This window comes from Lepeophtheirus salmonis, chromosome 13, assembly GCF_016086655.4.
Source record: "Lepeophtheirus salmonis chromosome 13, UVic_Lsal_1.4, whole genome shotgun sequence".
Classification (NCBI taxonomy): Eukaryota; Metazoa; Arthropoda; class Copepoda; order Siphonostomatoida; family Caligidae; genus Lepeophtheirus; species Lepeophtheirus salmonis.
In genome coordinates, this window is record NC_052143.2 from 32640000 (window position 1) to 32654773 (window position 14774).

The 14774-nt window shown below is 32.0% G+C and overlaps 1 protein-coding gene across 4 annotated transcripts in view; it reads left to right on the forward strand.

Moving 5' to 3' along the window:
- The window catches only part of LOC121128531 (uncharacterized), a 345068-nt gene that overhangs the window by 276130 nt on the left and 54164 nt on the right, over positions 1 to 14774 (forward strand). The window lies entirely within an intron of this gene.

A 14774-nucleotide genomic window follows, 5' to 3' on the forward strand; every position in this document is an offset into this window, starting at 1 on the left:
CTAGTCTTCAATGGCTCGGAGGTTCAGGGGAAGGTCTGCCACAAGGCCCACAACATGAAAAGTGACCGAATCCGCACTACCCACTTCCTAGAAGTCCTCCGGAAGTCCATCAAGGCTTCGCCGGGGATTTCCTTGTCCAGGTTGGCCAAGAACCGTGGAGTGAGCAAGCAGCTGGTCTCCAAGGCTGTAAATGAGGACCTTGGGTACAAGTCATACCGAATGGCAAAACAACACATCTTCATGGCATCCATGAAGGCCACCAGGCTCACCAACGGTAAGCGTCTCCTCAATGACCTGAAGAGCCATGGAGGGAGAATCATCTTCTTCTCCGACGAGAAGAACTGGACTGTCGACAGAAGCTACAAAGTCCAGAATGACAGGTGATTTGCCAAGGAGAGAGAAGAGGTCCCTGCAGTCTTCGCCACAAAGTTCCTGGGCTCTGTGATGACCCTGGGTGTCATCTGCAGCACTGGTGAGGTGATGCATCCTTTCTTCTTCAATCCCAAGGAAAGGGTTAACGCAATAAGGTACTGCAAAGTCATGGAGGAGTTTGTCATCCCCTGGATGAAGGATACGGCCGCTGGGAGGGAGTTCATATTCCAACAAGACTCAGCGCCCGCACACATCGCCATGAGGACCACTAACCTCTTCAACTCCCACGACATCACTTTCTGGGATCGCAACACCTGGCCCTTCAACTCACCCGACCTCAATCCGTGTGACTACTACTGGTAGGGGAAGTTGGGGAGGGAAGTGTGCAAGATCAGACACAAGAGCATCGGGGCCCTGAAGGTCTCCATTGCGAGGGTGGAATGCTGTCGATTCAGCGGAAGTCATCAGGGCATGCAAATCCTTTAGGGGCAGGATGGGGAAGATGGTGGCTGCTGAGGGAGGACATGTTGAATAAATTAATTGTTTAATATCATGTCTAACTTTTTCATATTAACAAATACACTCCAAATTCCATTTTTATCAAGCAGGTTGAATTTTAAGATAGTTCCAATTTATCGTGGACACCCTGTACTTACAAAACTCTGATTATATCCCTTATTGGATTTGAGCCAAAAATTTTGAGGTCTATTGAGTTCAAGTTCTGAATTCTGCGTAGAGTAAAGTTTTTGTTAGGACAATATACCCATGTTGAAACTCGAGTTTATAAGAATTTACACATATGTGTTGGAAACAAATAAAATCAATACTATCTGAGGCATTCACAATTAAACTGAGATAATTGATGAAATACTAAAAACAAGCCTCAAATTAAAATTTTAGATTGTCTTAAAATCATCAGTAAAGCCTTTGAATGGTGTCTTGAATTTGACGGAATGTACTTAATTTCTTCTCCAGCCAAAGTCCACAAATTATTCCAAAGAGACGGAACTTTAAAGGAAAGTACAGCATATCTTGCTTTCGTAGCAATAACAGTTGCTCTCAGCTCCTGAGAACTTATCACATCATTATTTGTTATTATGTTTGCTATCAAGGGTTTAAATTTTATTAAAGTAAAATCTAAAACTTTCTTTCCTATAAGACTCCTCTATTTCTTTTGGAATCCCTGAAGAAACCCATACATTTGCTAATGTTAGTATTAGCATGTTCCCATCCTTTTATATTTAGTTTAACCAAGGATTTTAAGATACCCACAGCGGGACAATCCACGAAGGTATGTAGAGTTTCATTAAAACTCTTACCAAAATCTTTTAATGTCATAAAAAAATTAATTATTCCAGCGGTGATTTGGAAGTGAGCAGTAAACTTTCTGTCCTCTGTTATTCATCTCAGAGAATTTAATATCCTCCATCTTTGGACTATTTGAGTTAAAATTTAAGTTGAATAAACCGAAAATACTTTCAGTGAGCTCCATTTAATTATTGTAAAATTGCTAACTTTTGTAATATGGAGTTTTATTCGAGTTTGAGTAAATCGAATCCAACATAACTATAAAATATTTCCCTACTGCATTAAAACTTAAAGATATGATATTTTTTTTTTTAAATTTAGGAAGAAAAAAATATGACATTTGCAACATTAAAACAGGTTAATAACATTTTACATATTTAATAAAAAAGTACAATATTTGCATCTATTTTAATTATAAAATACCAGAAAATCATAAAATTGTTTTTTAAATACTATTAGAACCACTAGAATAAAAAAGTTTAGGCTATCAAAATAAGCAACTGCCCAATCTTAAACTCATCTGTGACTTTGAAGACACTAATGACTAATTTAGCAAATGTACTGATGCAACATTATTCAAAAATATAACCACACATTGGCAGAGGATTGTTGACAATAGAATTTTGAAAATAGGGAAGAATCAAACTAATAACAAAATATTTTGCAGGTTGGTAACTCACGCCCTTTTTTTTCAAATATACGCTCCCCAGGATTTAAGCAGTTTTTACATTTCTAGTCATCATAATATAAATGGTGTTATATTTAATTTGTTGTATGTCAATGAGTAAACCCATTTTCATGTTTTTAAAACATTAATTAGCCATAAAAATCCAAATATGTATACCCATTTTCTAAGAAATTTAAAATTACTCAAAGTGCATCTTTACAATTTTCACATCTCTAATATTCCTAATACATTATTTTGGGATGACGTCAAATTGAACTGACTTTGGGAATCAGCTCAATAACGTATCGGTCATAAAATGGTATCTTTCATATAGTCTTTTGTCCCGGGTGGTCCATTGAAATCTAACCACTCAATAATTCAATAATTTATTAAGGTTGAGTGATTGAAATTATTTCATATTTCGATATATTAAAGGATGAAAAATTAGTTACAAAGAAATATAACCTGAGCTCTCGAGAAGATGACGCATGATCGTGATTGACAAATTTCTATTTGCACACTCCAAGCAGTTGGGCATCTCTTGGACCACCATCTACGCCTTCAGCAAGTCCGAAAATGTTGGAGAGGAAAAAGAGTTTTGTCAAAAGGGGCAAACTGGATCTGGAGGAGTTTATTAGAATAGCCCAGGCTAATCTCCACAATTCCATTCGGGTCCATGCAAGAGATCTCGGGGTTTCACAATAGAGAACTATAAAAAAGGTGATAGAAACATCTTTGGTAGGGTGGAGAGGCAACTTTTGAAACCAGCAATGAAAGAAACACATCTCTTCCGTTTCACGACTCTATTGAGTTCTTTTGAACTCTTTTTTGACAATTTTACACAACCCCCCTCTACAGCCCTGATGCCATCCCCCTCGACATGCCCATAAAAGGCCTGTAGTGTCTGTCATCCAAACACCAAGCCCCTTAAACACACTGTCAGCCAAAACTAGTACGCCATAACAGAGGACAATATACAAAAGGGGTGCCAAGCCTTCTGCCGCCGCCTGGAAGTCTTTATTGCCACTAAAGGTGGCTAGTATTGTATTGTTAATTAACATATTATATCTTGTTGAAGCTTAGAACTAAAAGTGTTCATATTTTAAAGCAATACTCGGTAAACATCATTTTTTTTTTTTTTAATTTTAGCGTTTTTATATATTTATGCCTTTGTGTCAATAAATGGAGAAACTGTCTAATATTGAAAATCTAAAATCACAGTTAAATGTGTACCATCATTTTTCCAATAGAATTTAATGATCGCTTTTAGCTTAAAATCAGTAAATAGATGTAAACACAGACATTAAGAAATATGTTTCTTTGAAATCACGCCACCTTATGATAATATTAGACACTTTTTCCGTATAAACATTGTCTCTTTTTATATGTATGTATAATAAACTTTCATGAAATTGACGCAAGAATTGTCATTAAATAATATTTTTTATTTGGGAAAAGTTGTGAAATTATCTTTTATTTAGACACATATGATGTTTAATAAATGAGTTGTAACTTGAGGCAAGATGGTTTTGTACATAAAATTAGAACGTTGTTAAAAATTTTGAGAGGCACGTGTTCCTGCTTTTTAATTATTTTTATTCCTTAAAAGGAGTGAAATGAAGGAAATGACTAATTTTTTATTTCAAATTAAGTTTATTGGATAATATTCATTAGATTTATCTTTTAATTAATCATTGATGTGTAAGTTTGTTTTATATCTCCCTGAATATGTGATAATTATTATATAACAACAAAATTCAGGTCTTAGAATGCCACTGGCTAAAACCCAGGTTTATTATTGTTATTCAAGCCATAGAACACGAAAAAATCTTCAAAATTTTCAATTGCTGTAAGTTTGGCCTCTGAAACCTTTTTTAAAAAAATCACGTTATTAAAGAAATATTTAATAACAATCTAGTCAAAGGTCGAGGTAGCCGCTTGATACAAGCCTATCGGGTCTTTGAGATCTTTGGTGTTCACAATCACGGCTTCAAGGGCTGACTTGTCGAAAGACTACATCCGTAAGGACTGGGTTCTCTTTAGGAAAAAGTGGAGGCCGTCATTGAGGCTGAGGGAGGGCATATTGAATAAAAAATGTCGATTTTAGATAGAATTCACGGGAAATTAACTTTATTTTGTTCTTCCTGTCTTCAAAAACTAGTTTTTAATCAAGTTTGAGAAACAATCTTCAGAATAAACTTATATATGATACAAAGGGTATGCTGTTATAAATACGTTGCTAGGAAGACACTCTTGGTAGCTCGTCATATTGCATTAAAGACAATTAATAATACATGAAGACCATACAATATACAACATTAGTACACACTAATGTAATTATAGAGCATTTACAAAGCAATTAGTAGTAGATGATATGTCAGAACCATTTGACAGATCCTTTGATCGGTTGATTCCTCCCTCCTTCCCTGAAGTTGAACTAAAGGGAAATGACTAGTCTCATATTTTAAGGAAAACATGATTGACAATAATGAGTCATTATTAATAGTCAAATAAAACTTGTAGAAATGATTTTATTTAATATTTAATTTCAATTAGGGAATGTTTTAAATTCTTTTCACATCAAGAGTCTAATTTAATATGGAGAGTATTGAATCGGTCCGAGCACTAATTTTTTCTAATGACACTTTCGCCTGCCCCCTTTTATTCTTTTTTTTTTTTTTTTTTACTGTCCCATCTCTTTTTACAATTCAACATGATACACCCTAATGTATATTTTACTATAATATCCCAGTCACATAACTTAATATTTAATTTGATAATTGAGTAATTAATACAAAATACAATATGCATGTACCCATGCTATTATAGTAATTAAATACAATTATCCATAATGGCATTGCTAACATATATATAACTCTTTAAGTATATATCACATTGGTACATTACATTATAAATTACGAAAAGTATTTATATTTAATTATCTATAATAGTTTGAAAATAATATGACTTAAAGATTAGCTTTTACTAATCAATTATTGATTGATGATATATTGTCGTATTTAAGAATTAAAATTGCATATTTATTATTTGTTGAATTGGAAGTGAGGATCTTTGTATTATTTAATGTGCTATATAATACTTACTTATTAATAGTTTTGATTGAAACAGTCAAAGGAATATTCAGTAGTGGAATTATCTTGATCGCAATTAGGGTAAATTCTTCATTAAATATGTCAAATCTCTTTTTTTATAAAATTTGTTTGCAATATATACTTTCAAATCCGAATAAGAGAAAAAATCCCATAAAAGTAACATTTCTTATACACAAATCTTTTACTCTTTTAAATTACTGCACATTACAGGAATATGATGCTAAAATATCTGCTGTATAGTCCAATTTTTGACGTAATTTTTTTATAAATTCACAAATTGAAAGTTACAAACAACTTTAAATTTTTGAACCAGTTTATTCGCTATATATTATTATGTTGGAAGTTTCCTGAGTACACCACGAAGAAGAAGATAGATTGGTCCGCAGTTGGTTAATTGAGAAAGTAAATAAGGTGCCTTTGATTATATTAGGGAATTAAATTTTTCAAATTTGATGATATTTTTTGAAATATACGAACTATTGATATTTTCAAAAAATGTTGCATTTTAGACAGAGGATCCTGTATTAAATTTTAAAGTATTTTTCTTTGGAGAAAAATAAAGAAACTATAACTGTTTTTAAGCCAAAGATTAAATAGAAAATATTGTAATTATCATCAAGAAGAAACCATCCTTGGCAACCACGACCGTTAATTAACTTTAAGATAGCATACTTAAGTTGTTGCTTGTGGGTGATTTTCCTTAATGTATACCCATCAAAAGCTCGAGTAAAGTATATCAATGATTGATAGGTCTGGGTTATGTATAACAGACTTTGTCTCAGAGTCTTTTTTTTACATTAAGTGCACAATCTTTGTTGATAAGATGGTAGATGATGATCTTGTTCAAATCAAATTTGATATTTTTCCTTTACTAAATAATAATCTCATTGACTGTGACTATTGTCATAGGTTTCATGTAAAAGCATTGAAAAAAGCGAAACACGAAAGGGAAGTAAATCTACAGATTGTTTGAGTTGTAAACCCACTTAACAATATTGAACATAATTAAATATAGCTTTGATACAAGGATCTTTAAATAACTTACAGTCTTGATACATGTTAAGCTATAGAAATTTTGATATATTTTTTTAAAATATGTTAATCTTGTTTGCCTTTTTTTACAATTAGAATTTATTTAGATGGAAGCCATGAAAAAATTTATTTTGAGATGATGAAACACGGATAAATGTCAACGTTTCGTCATGTTTAAGATGAATCACTTCAAAAATGTTCAAATCATAATTAAACCAATCAAGTTTATTTGCTTATTTTTATGGCTTTATAATAAAATTTTAATACGAACAATATTTTTCACCTTATCACGATTGTTTTAATATTTTAAAACTAGTATTTAACCATAAAATATACTTTATATTTTGGAACATTTAGCAAAAAAAAAAAAAAAGAAGAGGATTAATAACATATTATTTGTATAATCTATTTTTATCTTAAATTTACCAATAAAAATCGTTATTCCACATTAAATAATCTTTTTTTTTTAAAGCTTTTGATTGCATATTTATAGTAAAATTTTAGATTACAAGAAATATCTAAATCTATAAACTAATTGTAAGACAGAGAGTTTGTAAATAATATAAATTTTATTTGTTCACAATTTAAGTAAATTTGTTTTTGTTACTTTTTGTTACAAAAAATGATAAACATTACAAGTCACTTTATATTGTTTTTAGAAAAACAAAACTTTGTTGAAAAAACATCCTCCAAATTTATTTATTTGTACTTCATGCGTAGATTCATAAAACTAAAAAGGAAGTGGGATCCCAAAACCTGCAGTAGCGTCAAGTAATTACAAAAGCGTGATTTTTATGGAATCGAACAAAGACAAGTCAAAACCAATATGCGATATGTTTAAATATTATATTTAGCTATCTTTTTTATACAATATGTCCTCCATCATAAGAAATAACAGCCTTGACACGTCCACAAACAGATTAGCAGTGACCATGGTCGACCACGCTATCATGATAGCAGCTTAGAGCGAATCCAAATGGGGTTGAGAGGGGCGGTAGACATTCTACTCTAATACACTCTGAACTACAAAGTACATGGGGTTTTATTGATGATGAGATAAAACTCACTAAAGACATATAGCAAAAAATGCTCATAACTTTTTACTTAACTATTATTAAAAAAATGTCGTAGCATTGAAGCGGTTGTCTAAAGCATTTTTCAAATTGTCGAGGCTCCCGTATCAATTTTCGTTATCTATGTATTTTTACGTATTCAAAGTGCGTATAATTTACAAATCTAACCATAAGTCCCTCTTTTTCACTTATGGATTAGTTGAAGTTTATTAAAGCTACGAGTTATGTAATTTTCAAGGTAAAATATCAACATTCTGGTTGAATGGTCAATTGGAGCATACATAAAAGTGGGAGAGGGGGGGGGGAGTATTGTATTATATGTTTTCGTCTGTAGGGTCTTATGAATGTATTTTATGTTGTTATCTACACCTCAATGCATCTCTAAAGTATTTATTTTTTTTGTTACTCATATTAAGATATAGTAATACATATGTTTCACCTTCGTTGAATAAAAAAGAAGAAAGCAATGAAAACCAAAAACTTTTAGGGTATCTGTGAATAATATATTGAATCCTTCTCCTATCTAAAGGTGTTTCATTTTTATTGAATGCATAAAAAATAGTGTTTATATTGAATCAAAATTGAATGTTATGATTCAATAACGCCATGTTAATAAGATCTTCATAGTATCTCCCAACCTTTCTTCCAGAAACAAAAATAAACAAGAATGTGCACTTAGTGAAGTGCAAACCACTGCCTAAAATAATTTTCTTTAATTATGGTCGATCATGCGTTTTTAACATTTTTGTGACCTTGACCTCACAAGATTTAATAACTTCTTACTTTTGATATATATAATCTTCCTCCAAAGTTTTAACTAAAATCGGTCATGACCACTTAAATTTAAATTTGAGTTATGTATCTCAATTTGTTCAAAATTTATGGTTGATTTTGCGTTTTTATCGTTTTGTGTGACCTTCACCTTGACCAATGTAAATTAATGGTCATTTACTGATAACATGTATATTGTATAATCTTCTTACAAAATTTACCAAAATCGGTTCCGTTATCCCCTTAACAGACAAACATATTAACCAAGGTTAATAGAAATACAAGGTATTTCCATAACGCGTGTACGACTGATTTTTGACTTTTTTAATATTGACGTCATAGTGTATGTGTAGTGTTGTGTGTTTTGTAAAAAACTGTCTTTCTTACCCAGCAGTCGGTACGATTAATCAAATTGAAAATTCCAGCAATAGTTACGTCATAGACTATGATTGATTGCATGTTCTGTCAAAATCTGTGTATCTTGTTCAGCAGTCGGTACAATACATCAAATTGAAAATTCTGGCAAGCCTGATTGCAGTATGGTCTAACCTTGTACTTCTATTAACCTTGAAACTTACCAACTAACTAACAAATCTAGGCAATAACATAGATAACCTCTATACAACTTTATTTGCCTTTGGTAATTTAAGGTTGTACATTTTAACTTTTTTTATGTGTGTAGACAAGACACAAATATTAACTTTAACCTAAATAGAATGTCCAAAATGGAGAGATTAAAATTTATGGAAGAAAAAAAAAGTTACTTATTTTTTGGACCACCCTAATGTGTATAATATATATTTTAATAAAAAGGTGCTTTAAACAGGATGTATTATATAATAAAATTGCATTAACGTAGATTCATTTAAATATTTAAAGGAAATTGATTTTTTGAAAGGTGAAAAATGAAGCATTATATATGTAATTACCATCGATGGAAGAAGTTTTGAATTTATATAATAGTCACATTGTATGTAACCTCTCTAGGAAATGTTGAATACGTCATAGATCTTAATAAGGATTTGAAGGGCAATGGTATCTTGTAAAGCAATTGGACCAAAGTATTTCTGAAGGAGATTAGTATGTGCTTAGTCCATGAATATATAGTACAAGGGATTTAGATAGTAGTGATGTATCGTTCGCAAACGTAAAGGCTCTATAATCTGGCTCTTTGAAGTGAACAACGGGAGTCAGCTCCCCACAAATCAGGAGCCGACTCATAGCGTCTACAGGGCAGTGTGCTCTAAAAAACTATTTAAAAAAGGTCAAAAAATCAAAAATTTAACTAGAAAACCCCGAAAGACCCGGGGGTTTTTTTTGGGGGATTGGTAATTGGAATTTTTTTGAGAAGAAAATATTTAATTTATTGGGAAAAATTTCAAAAAGCTATTAATAAAAATTTAATTTTACTCCTATTTTCCTGTAAAAAAAATTCATCCTGTCCAAAAATTTTTTTAGATAAAAGCAAATATGCCTTTTGGAGGGCCTTAAGCTATTCCAGGAACGATCCTGTAGTGGTATGCTATTTGGGATAATTTACACTTGTTTTCCAACCACTGGTTGATACAATATGACTTTTATTCTAAATTTACTGATACAATTTGCCTTAGAGAATGATGTCAATATAGACAATTTGTTGTTTCCAGAAATAATTTCAATTCTGTAATTTGTTAAAAAGTGATGGTTGATAATTTGTTTTTCACTTTTAATTTTGATCCTTGATTTCTTGCTATATGAATCATATTTTTTAAACCTACATAATAGCATCAATTTGACTGCATATATTTGACCTTCCTATAAAATGGTAGAATCTTTGTTCCATGCAAGATCAAAATATATTGCAACTTATATCGTAAACGTGTTGACGAACAAACGAACAAACCAAGGGTTAAAAAAAGGAACCCGTGAGCATCATTAAGATATTTTAGTGATGATAACAAAATTCAATCTATTTCCCAACAAAATATTTTTTTTTCAATTATGAATAAGAACTTGAACTTGTTTTCAGTGATCATAAATCACTCATGAGCCTTCTCTAATTTCTTCATTGTTAGAGTATATTTATACTTTTGAAGACTATCAAAGTATAAACTAACAATAGAAATTTTTGACTGTAACTTCATTTAACTTTTTTTAAACAATGTAGTAAGTGCATTCGCAAAAAAGTTCATAGTTAATTATGTTTATCTTTTTAGTTTAACAACTTATACCTTACACGACATTCAGTTTTAACATATTTTCTTAGCAATGTTTTATCCTTTATCAAGGATATACCCTTGTATAATTCAAATATAAACGTTATTTGTAAAACTTTCTTTATTTCCCTATACTTTTTTACTTAATTATGGAGTTATTTAAAGCATTAATAAAATATTTTAAGATAAAATATATAATACGGCAGGGGCGTCCGCGTGGCTTGTTGTGGCTGTAAACCTTCCTCTAAATTAAGGGTTTTTGTTTTTTTACAAAAAAAAATAATTTTTGAAATGTTTTTACAATAAAATATATTTGAAATTTAATTTAATTTTACAATTTTTTTTCCCAAAAAAAATAATTTTTTGAGAATAGCTATGGATTTTTGACATTTAAAAAAAAAAATTCAATTTTTTTTTGACGCTCCCAAAACCAAGTCACGCTCCCCCCTCCCCAATATATATATAATCCTACGGACGCCCCTGTACGGGTACATCCTAGTTTTCCAGATTAATATAAGCTTTATATTCAAATTTGTGGGATGAGTTAAGATAAAGAAAAATTGTACCCCTATAGTTTAAGGCCTTCATTAAATTTAAAAGACTTATATTGACCTGATATATTCCTTAAAATAAAAATCTATAAATTTATTATCCATTTCGTTTCATTAAAGTGCAATTTGAAGGTCCTCCATAGGGTTAATATGAATAATTTGTTGACAAAACTTAACGAAATTTGACGAAAAGTACAAATATAATATAGACTCAATTTTGAGAAAAATCATTTAAGCTTGTTGCTTGTTTTTGTGTTGACGGTACAAAAATAAAAATTGATCATATAACTAAAGAAAATGTGACAGATCTCTTTTTTTTACGATTTCTTAACATTACTATTCTTGAAAAGTTGAGAGAAGCAATTAATATATCATTAAAGTGAACCATATATTTGAGGGTTGTAGTTTATTTTTTTTGTTTTTTTATTAATTCTTTATCCCTATAAATGTATATTTTTATCTGTTTTAATTATTTTTTTTAACCCTTAATACAATTGCTGTTGATGTACAGAGTGGTTAAGATAAATTAGGAAAATCTTTAAAGGCTAAAAACAAACGAACTATATGGGGTGAAATCATAAATTTTTATTACTTGAAAGCTACAGTTAATGACATTCAATAATGTATAAATGATATTTCCGTTTCTGAATAACCTCAGGCTCATGGCTCCAGAAGCTTTAGCATGTCCGGGATACTTATTGCAGATACAATGGATGGTTCTGGCTTTGTACTTTTAATTTACATTCCCTAGGTTGATGGAGTAGCCCAAGGAATAAATTACACCTTTCAACAAGACAGTGCACCGCCACACAAGGCAAAATAAATATTCAGGATATATTGGCCACAAAATGTCCTCACTTTGGAGCCTGGATTTTTGGCCTATAAACAGCCCAAACCTGAATCCAAACCATCTCTATCTCTTGGGAAAGGCTCAAGCATGAGTCTTTTGCAAAGTATCGTTCTTTTTTTAAGGCCATGAAGAAGCTCAGTACCCGTACTATGACAAAGCTGCAAAAGGTCGCCCGACCCAAAACTTTCGCCGCCATACGGCCAAGGTTATCAAGAGAGGTGCATCTCATTATGCATAATTGAATGTCATGAGATAAAGCTTGCAAAAAAATTGGGGTTCTACTCCATCTAGTTTTTTCGTTATAAGCCTTTAAAGATTATCCCAATTTATCTGGACCACATTGTACAAATGTACCCCAAAATAAATTATAGAAGAAGGCTTTTATTTACACAATCTTGTTATAAGTTGATTAATTATTATGTTATTTGTTGGATTACATGGAACCAATTATCCACTTGTACATAATAAATTCTCCTCCATTTACATGTAAAATTTGTTCGTTTGTATCATTTCTTTGTACCATTATTTACCACAAAAAGAAAGTAACAAGGTTTTCTCTTATAGAGAACCTTGTAATAATACTGAGTGGGGACGTAAAACTTATAGTAGTATTGAATTACGATTGTATCCCCGACGATGAGTGTTGTATATATTCCATGGCTCTACAGGGTGTTCCATTGAAATCTGAACACTTACTAATTCAATAATAAATAAAGTTTAAGTGATTGAAATTAATTGCTATTCTGATATATTAAATCATGAACGTTTAGTTACAAAACAAAACAAACCTGTGCTGTCTAGCCTAAGTACAAGTCGAGAAAATAACAGTTGAACGTGATCGACGAATTTCCTTTTGCACACTCCCAGCAGTTGGGCGTTTCCAAGACCACTGTCTACGCCGTCAGCAAGTCTCAAACGTTGGAGAGGAAGATGGGCTATGTCAAAAAATTCAAAGTGGATTAACAGGAGTTAAAGAAAACATCCCAGGTCAATCCCCTCAACTCCAGGCAAGAGATCATGGGGTTTCGTACCATACTGTCCAGAGAGCTATAAAAAAAGTGGGTAAAAGAGCCTTGTGAGGTTGGAGAGGCCACTTTTGATACAAGAAATGAAAGAAATTTATCTTTTCCGTGGTAAGACTCTTTTGAATTAGTCGTTTGAGGTAATTTGAACTCTTTTTTGATATTTTTGGCCCCTACAGCCCTCATGCTAACCCCCACGACCTTTTGGACCTTCACATTTTGGGTGCATGTCGAATGAAAGGCTTGCAGTGTCTGTCATGAAACACTCAGGTCCTCGAAGCCACTGTCAGCCAGCTCTGGGACCCCGTGACAGAGAACTGCATAAGCAGTGGGTGCCAGGCCGTCTACTGTCCCCTGGAAGCCATCATTGGCGCAAAGAGCAGCGATATTTATAATTAAGAGAGATCAGACACACATCTATTTATAGTATTAATTTTGTTGAAATTTTGTCGTTAATTAATAAGTTATATCCTGTTGAAATAAAAAAATTCAAAGTTTTCATATTTGAATGGACTACTCGGTAACTGTTTACAACTGTTGGAGCAACAACAAAAAAGGCGACGTGTGTGCAATTTCCCCCGCACCAGTGTCAGTGCCAAGACGCTACAGAGACCGTTGGCATCTCCATCCAGACTCCCTACAATATCAAAAAGTCCAATACACACCCATACAGCTGAGAATAAACAAAACTTCTCCAGCAATAATATGGCTGATGTGTGCCTCCATGTGGCTCTCCTCCAGCCCTGACCTCAAACCCATGTACTCTACAGTTTGGATTGCCTTGGAGAAGAATTTCTGTCGCACCTCTCATCCAAATTTGGATTAGCTCCAAGCTGCCATCATGACAGCATCGTACGCCATGGACACGGCCTTCATCGTCAAGAGTTGCCAATCTGTTCGCTGGCGTTACCAGGCTATTATTGCTTGTGAAAGTGGACTACTGAAAAAATATAGCTCTATATATAATGCAAATATATCACAAATTGGTTATGAGTTGCTTATTCTTGATTCCATAAAATCCTGTTTTTTGTAATGAAGTCATGCTTAATTAAATGTATAATTCCTACTCTGTACATTTATGTTTATATCTACACATGTGGTACAATAAATAAAACTGGCAGGATATATTTTTAAGAGTGGAGATTTTCTGATACTAGTTATTATTTTTTGTTGAAACAAAAAAATGCCAATTTTACCATAAAATAGCAAATACTGGAATTTGAAAAGCTGTTTTTTTCCTCAAAACAAATACCTGGATTAGAAAAATATTAATAACTATTAAGATGAATTAATTATACAAACATAAGAGTCATATCATGGTTAAAGAATTTTAATATATGTATTGCTTAATCTTGAAAATGGCTTTCTTTTGCAAGTATTTAACAACTTCTAGGTGGGGACAACAGGCACCACATTACCTCTTGATGAAGATGGTGAACATGCTATTTCACTCCTCGTCAACTGCCGATTTTATGGGTTTCACATTGGGGTATTGCCTTATTATTAAGGTTCTAATCTCAATATACCCCGAACAATAAAGATCTGGTGATTGTGATAGCTATGAATTTTCGTCCAAGTAGAGGATATTGGTAGAATTGGTGGAGTGTTAGTTTCTTCTTGTTGCATCACAATTACCTTTAATAAATTTTGTTTTGTTTTCATCCCATGTAATAGCATCTTTATTTCGTCAAGACAAAAAAATATTTGTTTTTGTCAGATAAAACATCCAAAAAAATTGTTGGAGTACAAGTCTAAGTATATATATATATAAGACTGTACTGTTATGACAAAAGTTGGGAATTTGGTATTGCATGATATTT